Source organism: Ascaphus truei, chromosome 1 (assembly GCF_040206685.1).
Source record: "Ascaphus truei isolate aAscTru1 chromosome 1, aAscTru1.hap1, whole genome shotgun sequence".
In the NCBI taxonomy this organism is placed as follows: Eukaryota; Metazoa; Chordata; class Amphibia; order Anura; family Ascaphidae; genus Ascaphus; species Ascaphus truei.
The window spans coordinates 119228999-119248943 of NC_134483.1; the positions used below are offsets into that span (position 1 = coordinate 119228999).

General features: G+C 48.7%; 1 protein-coding gene across 3 annotated transcripts in view; it reads left to right on the plus strand.

Moving 5' to 3' along the window:
• Window positions 1-19945, plus strand: part of SHOC1 (shortage in chiasmata 1) — a 203922-nt gene that overhangs the window by 166280 nt on the left and 17697 nt on the right. The gene's annotated exons all lie outside the window — the stretch shown is intronic.

Consider the following 19945-nt stretch of genomic DNA (forward strand, 5'->3'; position numbering starts at 1 on the left):
ATATAAAGAACTGTGCAGACTGCTTCCACATGTAATTGATTTAAAAAGCCCTCCGCTATATACTTAGAGCAATGTATGTGGGTGTAGTATTCATATTTAGTGCGTCTGCATAATCATGCCATATGGAGAAGAGAGGAGGCAAGGATAAAGTTATTGTAAGCACACTTCTCCCTCCTGAACATGTGTGTGTGTGTGTGTATATATATATATATATATATATATATATATATATATACAGTGCTTGACAAATCACCCACAAATCTACTCGCCGAACCAAAACATCTACTCGCCACCTAGCCCCGGCCCTAGCCCCGACCCCAGCCCCACCCTTAAAAAAGAAATTGAATAAATTCCTAGTAAGAACTAATAACATTTGTTTTTGACATAAGTTTATTTATTGTATTACATGTATACTTTACTACAATTAGTCCTTGTTACATAGTTGTGTGTGTGTGTGTGTGTGTGTGTGTGTGTGTGTGTGTGTGTGTGTGTGTGTGTGTGTGTGTGTGTGTGTGTGTGTGTGTGTGTGTGTGTGTGTGTGTGTGTGTGTCGGATTACCTCAGTAATCTAGAAAAAAAGCCAGATAAGAATTACTAGTTTCCTGAAGAGAGTGTGCGTGGCACAGAGAGATGGGTTGAGAGATGGAGAGAGGGTGGGTGACACAGAGAGAGAGAGGGTGGGTGACACAGAGAGTGAGAGAGAGAGGGTGGGTGGGTGACTGACTGGGTTTGTGACTGACTGGCTGGGTGACTCAATGACTGGGTGGGTGACTGACTGACTGGGTGGGTGACTGACTGACTGACTGACTAACTGGGTGGGTGACTGACTGACTGGGTGGGTGACTGACTGGGTGACTGACTGGGTGACTGTGTGGATGACTGTGTGGGTGACTGACTGACATTTACTAACTGACTAGGTGGGTGACTGACTGACTGACTAGGTGGGTGACTGGGTGGGTGGGTTACTGACTGACTAGGTGGGTGACTGACTGGGTGGGTGACTGACTGGGTGACCGACTGGGTGGGTGGGTACTTCTGGTGTCACACTCACACACACACACTGCCCCCCACACACACAATCTCACACTCACACTCACTCTACCCCCGCGCCCCCCCCCCATCCCTCCCCACCCCCCACACACACCCCCCAGGCCCCAGGCGGGCCAGCCCGGCAACCGGCGGTGGAGGAAGTGTACCTGTGCAGGTGAAAAAGCACCAAGACTCTGCCCTCTAGCCTCCCCACCCCATGCGCGCCAGTCCCTCCAGCCTCTCCACCCTGTGCGTGCCAGTCCCTCCAGCCTTCCCCCCCTGTGCGTGCCAGTCCCTCCAGCCTCTTCACCCTGTGCGTGCCAGTCCCTCCAGCCTCCCCACTCCGTGCGCACCAGTCCCTCCAGCCTCCCCACCCCGTGTGCGCCAGTCCCTCCAGCCTCCCCACCCCGTGCGCGCCAGTCCCGCATTAAGCATGGAAGCGGGAGCGCCCACCACGCGCCGCCAACCAGCCGCGACCGCACACCACAACCATCCCCCATCTCCCGCATCCCAGGCGTTATACAGGCAAGGGAGCACATTGTCCCCTCCCGAGGAAAGGATCACCCCCCCGGCGGACACATGGAAACACAAGCACACGGGACACACACACGATACAAAGGGGGAGGTATGAGAGGGCATCAGTACTTACCTCTGGGCAGAGAAGGACGGGCGGGCTTGACTGCTCAGCTCACATAGAGCCTGGCTGCACGCAAAAAAAAATCCTGGCAGCACGCCAACACGCGTCTGCCCAATCAGGAAGGGGTTTTTTTTTTTCCGGTGCGAGCAGGAGATTTTAAACAGAACCGCGTGCGCTGCTTGGCAGATCGCCAGCGGTCAAAGTCCGTTGTCCCGTATTTGTCGACCACTGTGTGTGTGTGTGTGTGTGTGTGTATATATATATATATATATATATATATATATATACACATATACACATATACACATATACACATATATACATATATATGTGTATATTGTGGCAAACGGCTCCCTTTATGTAGTGCTGCCATTTTCCCAGGCTCTTCGCTACACAGTCTTCTAGAAAAAGAAAAGAACACAGTGCACAACTCATAGGGTTAATAAGTAATTATATTGAATTAATAATAAGTGGTAGTATTGCACGTACAAAATAATCAGTTAGTCAAGCAGGACATGTTCAGGGTACATGTTACCACAACTGGACACGAACAGCTTGCTTCTTGGGGACTCCTTTACAGCATCTGCCTCCACTCCTAATAGAAGCGTATCTCCTCAGCAGCAGCAGTATAGCAGGTAAGTCCTTTCCAGCAGCACACATTAACACTCAGAGTCCAAGTTGTGGAAAATAATGAACAGGCTAACGTCCCCCACTGTTGTCTCTCTGGAACCTTGCCAGAGGAAAGTATATCTCAAGACCTCAGCACTGCAAACAGGACAGGGTACATCTGCGGTATTCCGCACCTCCACGCCAACCGAACAGCATCCACAAATCATTCCTACGAGTTTCGTAAACTTAATTACTTCATCAGGGATCCTTTCTGCCTCCACAGTCTTGCCTTGTCTTGCTGTTGCTCTTTCTGTGTACCGACCTCGGCATTCGGACAAATGACCATTCTACTCTTTCCAAACCTTACCTTGGCAACCGTACAATGATGACTCTACCCTCTATCAACACGAAAACGGCTAATAGTACCTGCAACGTTCCGCACCTCTCCTACTCTGAACCCGGCAAGTATATCGACCATCCGTACCTCTCCAACCCTGACCCGGCTACCCCGACCAATTCTACAATCCAGACGCGCCCTCGTGGCTGTGGGTGGCGTTATATCCTTTCCCACCTCAGCACCGTGGTCCTGCCTTGTTTGTGGTGAGCACAGCGTGACAGTATGCTCAGCCCCACAAACATGGACCCCGCTGAGGTGGAGCGATCCCCGTCTTCACATGCTAACATGTTTTCCAAACTAGAGAAATACCTTGAGCATAATGACCGATGGATGGATCTGCTACAGCTGAGCCTCCATTCCCTCACGGTTCAGGCACAGACGGCTTCTCCCGTACTCGCTCCGCCAGCACCCGCCACTTCTGCTGCTAGTCTACTGCCCACCACGACGGCTTCTGAGCTCTGCCTAACCGCAACGCCGTGGCTCCCCATGGGTCTAGAGGCTTCCTAAATCAGTGTATTATACAATTTGAGATCACCACCTCTCGTTTTATTTCCTCAAGATCCAAGGTGGCCTACATCGTCTTACAGACGACGCCCTGGCTTGGGCTTCCCCCATCTGGGAGCAGAGGTCGGACCTTACGCAGGACATCTCTCTCTTCGCCAGGGAGTTCTGTAGGGTCTTCGACACTCCGGGACGTAAGATGACCACAGCTTCCTCTCTCTTGCATATCTCCCAGGGAGACTGACCGGTCGCCAGGTACACTCTGGAGTTCTGAACCATCGTGTCTGAAACTGGATGGAACAATGAGGCGTTGTCTACCGCCTTCTGGCAGGGCCTTTCGGAACCCCTAAAGGACAAACTCGCAGCACAGGAGTGCCCTACTGATCTAGAGGAACAGATCGCCATCTGTATTTGGGTAGACCAAAGCCTGCAAGAAAGGAGGGCAGAACGTTCACGCCATAGACAACAGGCACCTAGATCACCTTCCCATCACTTCGCCACTCCGCTATCTACCCACTCTGATGTTCCGGAACCTATGCAACTTGGGGATAACAAGTTGTCCTCATCCGGGAAGCAACGCCACCGCAGCGCTGGCCTCTGCTTGTACAGCGGCAATTCCGGCCATCAAGTGCTCCAGTGTCCCCACAAGCCGGGACATGCCAACTCCCAATGAGATCCCGTGGATTCTCGTTGGGAACACTGTCCATCTCCCCTATCACCAAAGAAACCTTCCCAACCAGGATTCTGATTTTTGTCTATCTTACTGGGGAGAGTTTTCACGTCTCTGCACTGGCGTTTGTGGATTCCGGGTTGATCAGGATTGTGGATTGTTGATCAGGCCTTTGCAGAACGGAATAACATTCCACTTACCTGCAAAAAGGTACTGTAGGATTGGATGCCATCGATGGGCAACCTCTACAACCAGCCTTCATTTACCTGCAGACTATTCCCTTCCTTTTAAAGACGGCACGGGACCATAAAGAGGAGATTCATCTTGACGTGATCCATACCCCCTTCGTTGAAGTGATTCTGGGCCTTCCGTGGCTCCAACGTCATAATCCTTGCATCGATCGGACCAATAGAGAGCCCATCCATGGAGTACCCGTTGTGCAGAGTCTTGTATGGTGTTGGCCCATAAGGTTACGGCCTTGTGCACACTTACGAAGGAGACAAACTCTCTACCAGAGGTATACAAAGAATATTGCGATGTCTTGGACAAGGTACAATCCAAAGTCCTGCCCCCACATCGTCCCTTTTACTGTCCTATTGACCTGCTGCCCAGCTCGGTAATTCCCAGGGGCAGGTAATTCAAGAGCGGCAGTTACTGAGGTAAAATAGATATTAAGGGAAATTACTGGAAATAGATGTGAGGGTGCGTTACTGATGTAAAATACTCTAGATATAAGGGGGCAGTTACTGAGGCAAAATAGATATTACGGGAAATTACTGGATTTGATGTATTCTGGTGAAGATTGTCAGAGTTATATTGTGCTTTTGCATGTCTTATTTGCCTTGTGCACATGTACCGCATGCATCTGTATTTATTAAGATCCTTGGTAGTGCCAGTTACTTTGTAGTTTTTGCATAAGGCATCCCTGCGATGGTAGAACGCTATAAGGTTGGTTCAAGCCCATGGAAAGTGGGCCTCCTGTACTCTTATTCTGCGTAGTGGAGCAAGTGTATCACAGAATTTAAAGAACTTGGATTGGAAATAATCGAGCGCAGAATCGGCATCGGGTATTTAGTCAATTCTGTACCAAGGGCAGTTGGTAAAGTCAGCCAGAAACTGTTGTGGGTTAAAGTTTCTAAATGTTTTAGTGAGAACTTTAGGGCTTGATTGGGGAGGTCTGATTTTCCTTACACAGTACACTATTGGGTGGTCACTGAAAATGTCAGGTAGGATGCCCGAGGATTGGATTCTTCTGGGACTAGAGGAGAGAATCCAGTCTAGCAACCAATGGTTGTGAGTTTTCAGGTTTGTCCGTGTGGGTTGGGAAATTAGTTATAATTTGGGTAGCAGGCTATGGATATTTTTATGGGTGACAGATGGACCTTTTTGGAATTTGAAGGGGGTATGCTCAGGAGTATGGGACCAAGTTGAAAAGGGAGGGCCTAGGTTAAGTTCAATATCATCTGCTAACGAGAGTAGAAGTATAAATAGACATTTGAGTGGTTGTTTGCAAGTTGTACATTTGAGATGTTTGCCATTTAGAAGGAGCGGTTGTTGGTGTGCTGGTTTTCAAAGTTCTCCACCAACATTCAGTAGATAATGCGAAGCTTTTGAGTAATCCAGGGTGTGTGATGATATTGGGTGTATGCCAGGAGGAGGAGTTTGTAGTGGATAGAGAGCGTAACATTTCCATGAAGTCACAATAAAGAACAGAGTGCAGATAAGTAGCAGGAGTAGACACCTGAATGATCATCACCTTGTTTGAGAATTAGCCGTGGCAAAGTTTATGATAAAGTACCTGCCAACCAACTCCAGGACAACAGTGCTGATGTGTATTCCTGATTACTGGTCTGTTAACAGCATCAGTATCGTTGTCTGCATGATCCACGCAATAGACATGGCAGCATGATCCATCTAACACGACAATGGCTTTAGACTTGTCATTGTTTCCATGCAGGAAAAATGGGTTCTATTATTCTGCCGTGTCTAAACCATGCCATGCTTTTCTAAGCTTTTAAAGTAGAGTATTATGATCAGAGCTGCAGGAATATGTTATGATGACATCAGAACTATGCTTTACGTACATGTTGCATAGCAACACCGTTGAAACCTCATTTTACTTGCAATTGAAAATTGATTTCTTGCATCTGGCTGTGTCTTATATCTTAAAAAGGCTACTAATAACACATGATTTCAAAGTGTAGCTCAAACAGAAAAAATAAGAGCGATAAAAAAAACAAAAGAGCTAATTTTCCAAGATATCCTATGAGCATCATTTTACCTTTAATGTCATCTTTTGCACAGTGCATAGCTTTACTGTACCTACATGGGCATTCATCACTGATGAAATTATAGCGTTTTCAGATTTCAAACCCTTTTATCACGTTACACTTGAAGAAGAGACTTGTGAGGTTTACAACGCTTTGTCCAATATCATTTCTTTAAAAAAAATTCAAACTACAATTTTATTCAGCTGTTTTTAATGTAGAACTGCAGCAATCTTTGGGGCGTTGTCTTTAAAATGGGATCTGCCAAAAAAAACAGCAATTAAGTGTAAAAAATATTTCAAAAATGTTTGTAAATTTGGTGCACAAGCTTAATGGGGAGATTATTAATACCAATTGTACCAACATCTATAGTATATCAATAAATGGGACACAGTCCTACACATAAACAAAGTCACAGAATATAATTTTTTTCGCATGCAGCAGTTATTTCTAGACATTTTTTGTAGAGCTTAATTCAGTAAGCCTTCTCGTAAAGCAGCACAACACTTTTTTTCTTTATTATAGGATTGAAGCAGGGGGTCTCTGATGCTGAACAGTGTTAATTTCAGTTTTTGGGACCATCTGCTTCCCAAGATACTTACCTCCGTAGGGAGTGCCGGTAAGTCTGCAGGAAGCAGCTCCGACGGGGCTTGTTGAGGCTAACATAATGAAGGCTTTAAATGTCCCGTGTCTTGCGGGCCAATGGGAATCCGTGATGTCATCCCTTGCGGCTCTTTATTGGCCTGTGTGACGAAGGACATAGTAGATCCCTTACGAAGGTAAGTATCTCGGGAAGCAGGGGCTTCCCTGGGCTGAAATGAATGGGGTTCAGCTCCGGGGCCACCCTGCTTCAATCCTATAACTTAAAAAAAGAAACCAACTTGTTGTGCTCCTTTAAACACTTTCCACAAAAATGATTACACATTAGGGTCTATTCACTAAGCTTCGATAAGTGACAACGCTTGGTAAGAGCTCATTTCAAGCGATATTGCATGTGTACTATAGCTATTCACAAAGCTTCGATAACATGGCAATATAGCTTGAAAATGACTTTTTAACAAGCGTGATCACTAGGGGGACCAGATTTTCAAATGTAAAAACCGGGTCACATGAAAAAATATTTAGAAAACAAATTAAATCACAAACTGTGCCCCCCCCCCCTTTTTTTTTGCTTTCCTCCCTCTCCTGCCCCCCCCCCCCTATCCTCCGTTATCCCTCTCCCATCCTCTCAACTCCCTCACCCCCCATCCGCCCCCTTATTCTCCATCAAATTTCAGATCATCTACAAAGTTCTCCTCTTTACCTTCAAGACTCTCCACTCATCTGCTCTTTCCTACATATCGGCTTTGATCTCATTATGCCCCTGCTCATCTCCTGCGCACTACCGATAATGGTCTCCCTCCCCCTTCACCTCTACTGCTCTCTCTCGCCTTAAACCTTTTTCCCTACATGCCCCTTACATGTGGAAATCTTTCACACTCAGTATATGCCAGGCACCTTCTCTCCCCACCTTTAAGTCAAACCTTAAAACTGAACCTCTTAAATTACACATTACTGCACCGACACACTTTATTCGAGCAAATACCCAGTATGTACCTGGCAGATACCTGGAATGCGCCGCTCCTCACCTCTGACAAGCCCCGTTGCGTTTGCCTTCCCAGCCTGGGTTCATGCCTGGCTGACGGGCGGCTGATCTGTTAAATGATAATGATTAGGATTTAATAGGCTGCAATGCTTCGCGTGTCTACCAGATGGCATAAATTCATGAATTGTAATGCAGTATATATATATATACTGTGCAGTATTGCAGCCAGCGGGAATAAAATGCTTCAATCCCTGCCTGGAAAATACCTCAATGCACTCGGGCAGAAAACAGTCACAAACCTCAATACACCCGGGTATACCCGAATTCGTGGGACTAGCCGAGCTCGAATAAAGTGTGTCGCCAGTGTACAATAGCCTAGAGTTATGGCCACTGTCCCACACCCTGTCACTCCTACCAAACATTGTGGCCAAGCACTGCCAGCTACTGCACTTATTCCCTCACCTGCTGTCTCTGTAAGTCTCCCATCATACCATTTAGATTGTAGGCTCTCCAAGGCAGGGATTTCCTTACATATTGTCTGATCTTGTTTGTTGCACTTAATGTATTACAATTCCATGTACTATATTGTGCCTTTTGTAAAATGCTGAGAACACTGACTGCTACATAAAGATATATGTAACCCTCCCTGCCCAGCTTTAAAGGCGTTTACCTCGAGTTGAACTGTATACATGGCATTGGTCAGTCTCTCATACCTGTTCAGGGTGCAGGGTAGGTGCAGGCTGGGCGTGGATATGCAGATAGAACAATGATGGGCACCAGGAACGTTTATAGTACAAACAAGAGCTTTATTCACATCAGTTTATAAGGCTCGCCATACAAAGACAGACTTCACGTCAGACATATTAACTAGTAGCAAATCATAAAGTTACTCTGCTTCTTCCCCTGGTAGCTCTCACTCCAATGCTGGGAGGTACTTATGCTTGTCTCCCTTAGTATTGGTTAGATTGGCAATCTCCTGCAAAGCGTCACTAGTGCCCCATCTCCAGTGGGCCCCTGCTGATAATACACTCTACTTTCTGGGATCAGTATTGCCTTTTTGTGTAGTTCATTCTTCGTCCATATTTATTGGATCAGGAGTTTATTATGGACCGTCCGATGGGGTCGATCCACTTATGCTCCGGAGCTACTACTCTGAGAACTCGGATGCGGACTTCTCTTCCTGAATGAGAACAATCTTGGGCCATTACTATAGGCGCTAACTAAATAGGATGTGTTCCTTAACTGAAAACAATACACAGGGACAATACACTCTTAATACATGAATCTATAAACACAAACCTATTTGCAGGACTCACAGTGACCCCTCAGTCTGAACTCCTGGTTCTAGAACATTGGGTGGAGCTATATATACCCTGCTATCTCCCGAAAGGGGCATCACTGGTCACACGGGAGTGGCAATCCCTCTTCTGCACAGTCATCCTATATCACCTGATGGGTAGGGGCAATACCAGAGTGATCCAACCCGGTTAACCCATTAAGGCTGTTTACCCTTTAGATTTCATAGTTGTCCCCAGAGGGGGCGGGGGGTTACATATACAATGAATTATAAGTCGGGGATGAAAAAAAAAGTAACTTTGCACTCAAAAGCTTGAGTGGGACGAATGTTTAAAAGGAAGTCACCAACTGTTTACTTTTTCATATCTTCCATCAAAAATAAATGTAACGGGTATTCCACCCCACCCAATCGCATATATAGTGTGGGTGCGGAGAACATACAATGTTACCAGGTGTGGTGCGTTACCTGTTGGCTCACAGGAGGGCTGAGCTTCCGCCACGGGGAACCTGGGGCAATTATAATATGAGTAACCCTGTACTCGGTGCAGTGCCTCCACCTGCGATGGTTCCTAGCAGAGCAGGAATTGTTCCTCGCAGGACACATACAATAACCACATACACTGTATGTATAATAACCAACGACTTTTACTGATGAGCATATGAACTAATAACAATACACATAATATCGGGTGTCCATCTCTAGAGGAGACACTGAGTAACCTGACACATATAACTCTCCCACCTTCAACGGGTGATCCCACCCCGTGTCCAGTAATCCCTCACCAATGTCCAGCAATCTATAGAGAGCGGATATGTGTGACTGCGCAGTCACTAAGGAACTACTAGGCCTGTTGGTGCACGTGTAGGTCAGAGTTACCTGCCGAGCACTCCAGTGCTCGGGCCTGCAACGGACTTCACAAAGGATCTGCCGCTTGGTGATCTCCGTCTGATCCTGTGGGTCGTTGTCCAGGGTCCGCCAGGGGCGATCCCACCCTGGAGATAGTCTCTGTCTCTGGGCACAGACTTGAGCCCAAGTCTTCTCTGGGGAAGCGCAGCGTCCGCTGTCTCCCTATCTAACACTAGCGCTACTGTGACAGGTTCCCTAACCTAGGGCCTGTCCCTTTAGCACCACAAACTGGGGAGTGAGGACCTATCTGGGACCTAAGGGGTTAATAGCCTGCTCCGCTCCCCTAACCCTTCCCGGTCCTGACTCTAACTGAGAACTAGTACTCGCAGCCACGCGCTGCAACCTACTTGGTACGTACAGCAACCGTGCTGCACAAACCCTGTGCCTTCTTGCCAGACCTCACAGCACTGACAGCCGTGACCCTGACAAGACAGCACTCACTAAGGGCAGCGTCCCTACCTAGGGCCGTCCCTAATTAATTACCCACTAACCTGGTGGGGAGTTGGGGCCTACCTGGGATATAGGGGACCTTTCCTGGTGCAGGAGCTTCACTCACTCCCTACACCCTTCCTTCCCCTTCTGCTCCCCAGCTCCAACTGACAAAAACCCTGTCTGCACACAACATTGTTGCAACTCTGCAGCATGAGAATCTGCCAGCTCTATTGGCTTCAATGCTGCCTGTGACAAGGGTTAAAGTGCAGTCCCCAGAGGCTGCTGGGAATTGTAGTTCTTGGTACAGCTCTTTTCTATGGGGACCGCGTGCGTGATCTTTACTGCGCATGGACGAAGCTCGCGCCACAACCAAGAGGGCGGTGCCCGCCGGGAGAAGTCGCCGTTCCCTTCCCCCACTGCCACAGGGGTAAGGCAGGGGGCAAAGGAAGATCAGGGGAACCGGGGGTGACCTCCTTACATAAACAAAAAATATATCAACAGATTCCCTTCTTACTACATTTATGCTATTTGCAAGACTATACATTTCTAAAACACCAATATATTTTATAGTGCAATACAGTAAAACAGTGGTCTAAAAAAAACATAGCTCACTTTATTATGCTAGGAATCCATCTCTTACTGAGGAAGCTTAATTCTCATTTAAACTAGTGGATATTACATCTTCCAAAGACTGAGGAAGATAGCTTTACAGCATATTGAATAAGGTCCAAACACAAAATATTAACCTTTACAGTGCAAAAATGAAGTACCTGGTAAGGCATAGACCATGGTCCCCAAGGAATGTCATGGGCACTTGTTCGTTTTCATGGAGGGGAGAGGGGGGAGGATCATGCCTGTTAGCATTATGTGGTGTGACATGACCCGAAAGTCATGTCAAAGCAGCAGTCTGTGCTGATCACCATTTTATTATATATTTTGCATGGAGCAGGAATGTAATGAGCACTTCATTCCAAACTTAAGATGGCTGTATGTAGAATATATGTAAATCATAGTGGGGCTTAATTATGGTAAAAAGGTTTGTTCCTTGTCATCAGATTGTATTATTATATGAGTTATGTTACTTTGTGCTTTAGTGTGCTGCACAGTGCAGCTCCTGGACTGATAACCAATGGATGCAGAACAAAGCCTAAAACAAAACCTCAGGGAAAGCTATTGGTTGTCCTTGTACAAAACCCAGGGTCACCTCGTGTTCGGCCAGCTGTAATGTCAGCATAACCCAGAAGTGACATACTGCTGTGTGCTAAAACTACATGCTCGGTGATCAACAAAGTGTTACAGATAACTGCTCTATTAGGAGGGATTTATCTTCATTATAGCATGCAGAATGCCATGGGATTCTGCCTCTATGGGCACCCTGTCTAAAACTTAAAGCTGCTGCCAGGTAGATACCATTAGTCCTGATAAAGGTGTGTCTTCTAGAACAGCTACAGACTTTAAAACTCAAACCTATCAGTTATAATCCCCTCAAGATTGAGTATGTTAAGACCGTAAAAAGAATATAGCCTCTACCTTATAGGCAAGGGCTAGGACTAACTTTGATAAATCCGACAGACCTGAAATAACGTTGATAGAGACTGTGAAAGAACAAAATTAACCCTAAAAGACCTATATATATATCCCTAGGTGGGAAGCAGGGGGTCTCCGGAGCTGAATGGCTATAATTTCATCTCTGGGGATCCTCTGCTTCCCGAGATACTTACATCTGAAGGTAATGCCAGTTTCCCACTTCTGTTTAAAGGTTCCACGGCAAACGGGCCAATGGGAAGCCGCAAGGGATGACATTGCTGCTTTCTATTGGCCTGTGGGACTTTTAAACAGACATTTTCTTTGGCCGGCCAGAACTGCCATCGGCAGCCCTTTCAGATTTAAGAATCTTGGGGGAAAGGGGGTTCCCGGGGCCTGCATCAATGCAGTTTAGCTCCAGGCAGCTCCAAAACAAGAACTAAAGCCACTGTACTTGGACAGAAGGACACCCCCTTTGGAAGTAAATCCCTTAACCTTAGAGTACAGAGAGGCTGCCCCCTATGCAGGTGTACTTCAAAAACCTTAAGAGGATCTGTAGTGACGCAACCACCAATGAGTGGGAACGCCCCACCAATGAGGTGAGAGCATCCTCTCCAACCATAGTAGCCGTATTCCTGTCTACAAAACCCCCTGCATCAGAGGTTCCGTCTCTGAGACATCTGTTGCCTAGTCACCATCTCTTTGGTAACACAGGAAAGCCCTGTTCCATTAGTTAATTAGATAGGGACACAGAATCTGGAAGCCCTGGGCCAGACTCCATATCTCTGGATAGGCCCAAGCAAAGCATTATTTTTTCACATTTGCATAAGCTTTTTTCTATATTTTCCTTTCTTTGGGCCCCAACACAAGCAACCACCTGAGAGAGAGAGACACACTCTGAGAGAGAGACACAGAGACAGAGAGAGAGAAAGACACACAGGTTGAGTGTAACGCTTGCGCTGCCCACGAGCAAGACAGGACCCCGGTACTAAGGTGGGGAAGTAGTAAACCACGCACCCACAGCAGCGGAATCGTGCCTGGCAGATGGATTGTCAAATGTTGCTGGGTCTGGGTTGGAGAGAGTGGATTAGTTGATACTGGCCAAGGTCTTGGAATGGAGAGGTCAGAATAGTCAAAGTCCCTTAGCCGTGGTCTGGGATTGGAGAGGTTAGAATCGTGGAGGTCCGTATAGCCGTGGTCTAGGTTGGAGAGGTCCGCAGAGTCGAGGGTAAGCCGGGGTCAATATCCAGCGGGGTTCCAAAGTCAAGCCGGGTTGGTACAAGAAGAGTTAAACTGCAAAAGAACACAGGACAAGGAGCAGGGCACAACAGACGCAAGAGCTCAAGGCTACAACAAGTTATGCTCAGCAAAGCAGGAATGTAACTGCAGGATCTTTATAGCACACAGCAACCAGTAACAAGGGAGGCTGAGCGGAGCCGCGGCCTCCACGGAGGCAAGGATTGGCTGGAGGAGACAAGTGGGCTAGAAGTACTTGCCACGCAGCTGCGGAGCGGTGCACGTCGTCACGTGTGCACGCGGCACGTCCGAGGGGGCGGATCTAAACTCCGTGGCACTCTAGAAGGGCTGCGCATGCTCTGTAAGCAGAGCGGGGGTGCGCACATGCGCTGGTGCCAGAGTGGAGGTCTGAGATATGACAGGTAAGGAGGGAACACGTCGCAAAGGACGTGTTCCCCGATTCCTTACAGTGAGAAAGAGACAGAGACACAGAGAGAGAGAGAGACAGAGACACACACAAAGAGTGAGAGATACTGAGAGAGAGACACAGAGAGAGCGAGAGAGAGACTTAAAGAGAGAGATTCTTCACAGCATAACTCTTGCAATTTATTGAATAATTAAAAAGAACCCGTCTGAAGGACCTGCACTCACAAGGAGAGAATAAAATCCGGCAATTTAGAGTATATATTTCTGCACGAGTGACATCACCAAAACGGAATGGCCCTCATTTTTTCATATGAATTCTGAACCAGATCTGTGTCATATCCCTTCTGGACAATGTTTACCGTCAGTCGACGTGACTACCTCAATGGTGAGATCAGAAGATCAGTTCCATCTGAGCCTGTTTAACTGACTCAGAAGAATATTGCAAATCCTTTTGGGGTGGTGGCTACTGTTTGCATGTAAATAGTTGTTAACAGCCACATCTTTAAAGTGAACTTCAGTATGTATCACTAAGTCAGCGTCGACCGAAAGCGCCAGGTCCAGAAAGACAATGTCATTTGAACTGGTCAGATAAGTGAATCTTAATCCTAGATCGTTATTATTAATGTCAGCTAAGGCCTGTTCAAGACTACCCTCATCTCCATCCCAGATGATCAAAATCCCATCTATGTAGCGAGGGCCGTCTGGTTGGGTATCGATGGGGCAATGGACTTCTTGTTTGGCTTCTGCTTCGGGGGGCAAGGGACATCTGGTTGGGCATCAGTGTGTTCCACCCATATAACTGTCTTGGAGATTGCGTTCTCAATTTTTCCTTTTAAAGCCCAATCCAGGGTTATTTGCCTTGGGAGCTTTCGTGCCATTTCTTTAGGCACCATTGCCTTTCGTTTGGAAACAGCTGCTACCTTTCTCTTTCTCGTGGCTGGGACAGCAGCAGTAATCCGGTTGTTGCGTCCGTAGAATTGGGTTTGATCCATGACAGAAGATGAAGCACAATATCTGGACAACAGTTGGTTCAGATAGTGGTAAGCGTGTGGGAGGCTATGCAATTTTTTTTTCATCTTTTATGCACAGTATCCCCAACTTCATTTGTTGGTACAGGTGTAAAACGTGGGCACATACGTTACCGGTACAGGTACTGTACAGTCCATGATAAATACTGTACACCCTCACTTCTGTTGACTACAGTAACTGTGCTTCATTTCTTTTCTAAAGCAGCAATGCCCAGAAAAGTTATTGAAGTGAAATTTCTTTAGTGGCACTGCCACCCACAAAAAATCTCCTAGGGAAAACAAGTGAAAATTGTCACGAAAAAAATAACGAAAGTGAGTGACTGCGCATGTGCAGATCCGGACGTGATGTCACTGTAGTTTGTTGGCTGTGTGCTGGGAGTTGTAGTTCTGGTGTGAATGCCAAGCATCCAAATGCAATCAGAAGGGAAGGCCCTAGTGACTACAAATCCCAGCAACCCCTGCTATAGCTGACAGACACTGCACATCAGTCTCTGTAAGCTGTCTCCTACAAGTCACACACACACACATATATATATTGTGACAGAAACCAGGGGATGGTAATAAATTCCATATATAGGGCTCCCAGGATACTGAACAGTTTCTATCCTGTTTAAGCTGGAAAGTGCAGCCTCATAATACATGCACTCCATCCCACAGTTGGGCAAGTGCTGGAACTGAGGGATGAGGGATCCAGACCAGAGTTTGTCTGCTGCCTGATTTCTGTCACCTGTCCTGCTAGTTGGAAATCAGGTATTTAAGACTGATTTCCTGGTTCCTCTTCCCTCTCCCCAAGAGCCTGGAGGCAGGAAGGCTGCTGGAAGCAGAGAGGGGAAAAAGCCTCTCCCCAAACAGGTTAAATCATTTTGCTCCTTGTTTCTAAAACTGCAAAGGTCCTTATTTTTGTTGTTGGAAGTGGAAAAGCCACTCCAACCCTGAGTCAGGGAAAACCTTAGTTAAGTTATTGCTCAGGTGAGCAGGCTTTTGTTTTGCTTGTGTTTCTTTTGTATGCACTGTGGCAGTCTCAGTGCCTGGGACTGAATAAACCAGGCATAGCCTGTTTAAAGGAACAGCACGTTACGCCTCGTCATTTAACCTACCCTAAAAGACTGTGTTCTAACAGTCCCGGACAGACGGCGGAGCCCTGGAGTAAGCCGTTTGTCACAATATATATATTAACACAAAAATTAAGTAGTGCTAAAGAGGATGTGAAATAACCCTAATAAATGATAAATTATAATAACATATTTAAAATATTAAAATAAATTTAAATTACCACAATTTGGGGGGCGTGTCTATGACGTCATCCAGGACAGTCGGGTAAAAGCTGAGCTCCAGAGACCCTCCTGAATAACTGCTGATTTAAACCCTTTTACCCCGGGCAAAAACCCTGAAAAAAGCCCCTGACGACCCTCTAAAACCAGAGGGATGGCTAGTAAGGGGAAAAATCCCCCGACTCAGGGAGTGGGGAAGTTCTTCTCTCCTGCAAAACAGCCTGGTGAGACAGGGAATAGAAGGCAAGATGGCCCCCAGGCTTCAGGCCCACGAGGCAAACAAGGCCTCTCAGACTCAGCGAGCCCTACCGAGACCCCCTCTTCCCCGGACGGGGGGATCACAAAGACATACCTAGAGGAACTCCTTGCCAAGCTCCAACGGTCATTACAGGCCAATATAAAAGACGCAGTGGCAGAAATTAGGCAGGATATCCAGGGGCTGCAGGAACGCACTACCACACTGGAGACCAGACTGGACGAGGCTTTACACCACCAGTCAGAGGCCGATGATGAGATCATACGCCTGGGCCAAGAAATAAATACACTAAGAGACGGATTGGAGGACCAGGAAAACAGGGATCGCCGCCAGAACCTGCGGATCCGCGGCATCCCTGAGGCAGTGCTACCCACACATCTGCGAGCATACCTGAAGGACTTCTTCCTCTCCATATGCCCAGACCTTGACTCCCGGGATTTGGAAATGGACAGGGCGCACAGAGCCCTGGGCCCGCGCTCCGAGGACCCCAACCGCCGGCGGGACGTGATCGTGCGACTCCACAGTTACTCCACCAAAGATAAACTAATAGGAGCTAGCAGGGGGAGAGACACGATCGCGTTCCGAAGCGACCCGCTTCAGGTCTATAACGACCTTTCCAAGCTCACAGTGGACCAACGCAAAGCACTACGTCCCCTAACATTACTCCTTCGTGAGAAAGAAATTAACTACAGATGGGGGTTTCCTCTTAAATTGATTATTCCCCACAAGGGCAAATTTCTCACCATCCGGAACCCTGAAGATATGGTGCACTTAGCAAAAGCCCTGGGCCTTCCCGTGGACTCCCTCCAACCTGCCCACCCAGCTGGTAACCGGGACCAGGACAAAGAGGATCAGCCTGTGAGAGCATCGGAGCGGATAGCCGAGCAAAGGCAATCCCGGGACAGATAAGAAAAGACTAACCGGCAAATCAATCTCCCGCCCGGGCCCACGCCATCGTCAGCCCCGAAACTCCTCCAAAATGGCGTCGGACGCGATCTCACTAGCCCAGGCAGAAGACCTCCGGGCCGGAGCCGCGGGGGGGGCCCTCTTCCTCCCCAGTTCCAGAAAACCTACCATGGGCAATCGGAGGGCAGACGCCGCACAGCCGACTTCGGATCCCCACAGCTGCCCCCGGTGTCCGTCGGGGTAAACACTACCGCCTGCTCCAAGGCTCTCCCAAAATGGCGTCCGAAGCGAGCATGCCGGTCCTCGTGGCTTCCCTGGCTGAGCTGCACATCTCCCTCCACAAAATGGCGCCCGAGAGAGACGTCCCCGCCCGCGGAGCACCACAAGGTCTGACGGCGCGCCACAGCCGACGTCAGCTGACTGCGCGACTCACATCCGGCGCAGATGGAGACCCCGCCGGAACCCGGAAGCCAGTCCCATCCGTGGAGCGTCGCGAGGCCAACGGACGCGCCGAGAGTGACGTCAGCATCATGCGCGACCCGCACCCGGCGCCGACGGAGGCCTCGCCTGGACCTGGCGGCGGTGCCTGGACCGGAACGCCGGGGCCCCCGAGTGACATCCAGCTGACGCCACATGATACTCCCAGCTCGGGGCTGTCTGGCAGTTCCCCCCTCCCCCTCGGCCAATGGGCCCTCCCTGGGCATTCTTTTATCTTCGACAGACACCCTCCCTGGAGGAGAGCCGCCGGCACAAGACTACATAGCCCCACACGCGCCCTTCCGTGGTCTTGCCTCCAGGGACAGGGTCTGTAAAACTGTGAAACCCATATATATTCCCCTCTGAGTCTCTCCCCACCACCCCTAAATTCAGCAGGGTTTCCCCTTCACTACCCTACAGTTGTGTTAGCCCCCACTAGATGAATGAGCAGGTTTAGCCACTGACCCCTACCCTCAAGCTCCCAGGACCCCTCCCCCCCCTTGTTCTTTATACTTAACATTAGCGTTATAGAAGTTTCCCCACCTTGATTTTGATCCAGTGCCCCATGAAAGGGATTTGTTGTTGCTGTTGCGACCGCTACTGTTATCGCTCGGTATGGAGCACATGTTATCACTCTCGCTTCATTTACAGGCTGAGACAAATTGTTGTTTATGCAGAGATATGCCTCCCCCCCTCCTCCCCCCCCCCACTTCCCTTTCCTTCCCCCCACCCCACCCCTACCACCAATCCCACACTCTCCCCCCCCCATACCCGTTATTCCCCCACCCGTACTCCCTTCTCCCCCTCCCTCCCACTCCCCCTCCCTCCCACTCCCCCCCCCCCTCTCCCTCAACCCCACCCCTTTTGCCCACCCCCCCATCTCACCCCCTCCTCTCCCCCCCAAGGACCCTACCTCCCTGGAAATGACGCCTCATACCAATATCACACCAGACATCAGGAGTGTGTAGCCTATCCCAAAAGATTGGCACTATCTACCCTGGTGGTAAAGGATTGTATAATGTATTATGTACTTGGAGTGTTTTATGCTAGCTAAGATGAATAACAAAGGGGAACATGTTCTTGAACTACCCCTTCACCATCCCACCTCTACCCCCCTCTCTCTTCCCCCCCTCCCCTCCCCCCCTTCTCATTCTATCTTTCCTTCCCCCTTGTGGCTCTCCCTCCCCCCCCTTCCCCCCCCCCCCTCTCGTCCCCCTTTATCTTTAGGCACTCATCCTCATGCACGCAACTCACTCCCCCATTCCCACCTGCCCCAACCCACTCCCCCCCCCCAATCTCACCCGCATTTCAATACACAGGCAACCAAGAGATGCTATCCCCTCTCAGCCTTCCCCACATGAAGGAAAAGGGGGCGATGGGAGCATAGCCCCGACCTGCCCTGTCGGCAGCAGGTTCCCTAGAAGCTTCTTCAACTCGGGCACCCTAGAGAAAGTATGCTCGGGTGTAACCGAAGACTGTTATGGGTCTCTGCCCAGCCCGCCTCTGCTGGAGGCCGTTACCGGACCCGCCCCCAAGGGTCTTATACCACTCCAGCCGGTCCTTAGATTAGACCGGTTTTCAATCTTTAAGACCCCATAAGGGTCGACCTTCTTCTCTTCTTCTCCTACCCGCTGTTACTGTCCCAGCGGTTCTTCACCCAACCCTCCCCCTCTTCCCCCCCCAACCTTCCCTCCCCCCCCCTCTCCCCCCCATTTCGGCTGCTTGTCTCTAAGCTCTTCTTCAACGACAACACACACGCAGATTCCCCGACAGAGCAGGCAACCCCAGTCACTAAGACTCCCTCTCAAGCCTCCCCCCCCCCCAAACCAGAGGGGACCCCACCCTTGGCCCAACGAAAACTTAAGACAAAATGTCTCAACAAAAAGCGCTAAAAATTGTTTCCCTAAATGTTAAGGGCTTGCATAACAATAAGAAGAGACGCCTAGCCCTCCAGGAACTAATGAAGTCGGGGGGCGATGTGGTTTTCCTCCAGGAGACTCACTTCACATCTAAGGAGCCGCCTAAAACATTTCAGCAAGCGTATCCGTCGAGTTACTTCTCATCGTTTAGTAGCAAACGAAGAGGGGTTGCCATTCTGATTCGTCAGGGCACCCCATTTAATCTAACAAAAATCCAGGCCGATCCAGAGGGTAGATTTATTGTGGTATACGGCTCACTTTCAGGCTCGGCAATCGCCCTTATTAACCTATATGCCCCAAACGAGAACCAGACAGAATTCTTAAAAAAAGTTCTGGAAGAAATTGACCCACAGTACCTATCCTCGCTATTTATCGCGGGGGATCTAAACATGGCTCTTAACCCAATAGAAGACAAATCGAGCCTCCCAGGACGACAACACTCCACCCAGTCACAAAGACTGGGGAAAAAATTCAAGGACATAATGGGGGACTTTTCACTTTTAGACATTTGGAGAACACAACACCAGGGGCAAAGGGATTATACCTTTTACTCGGCCCCTCACCAGACATATT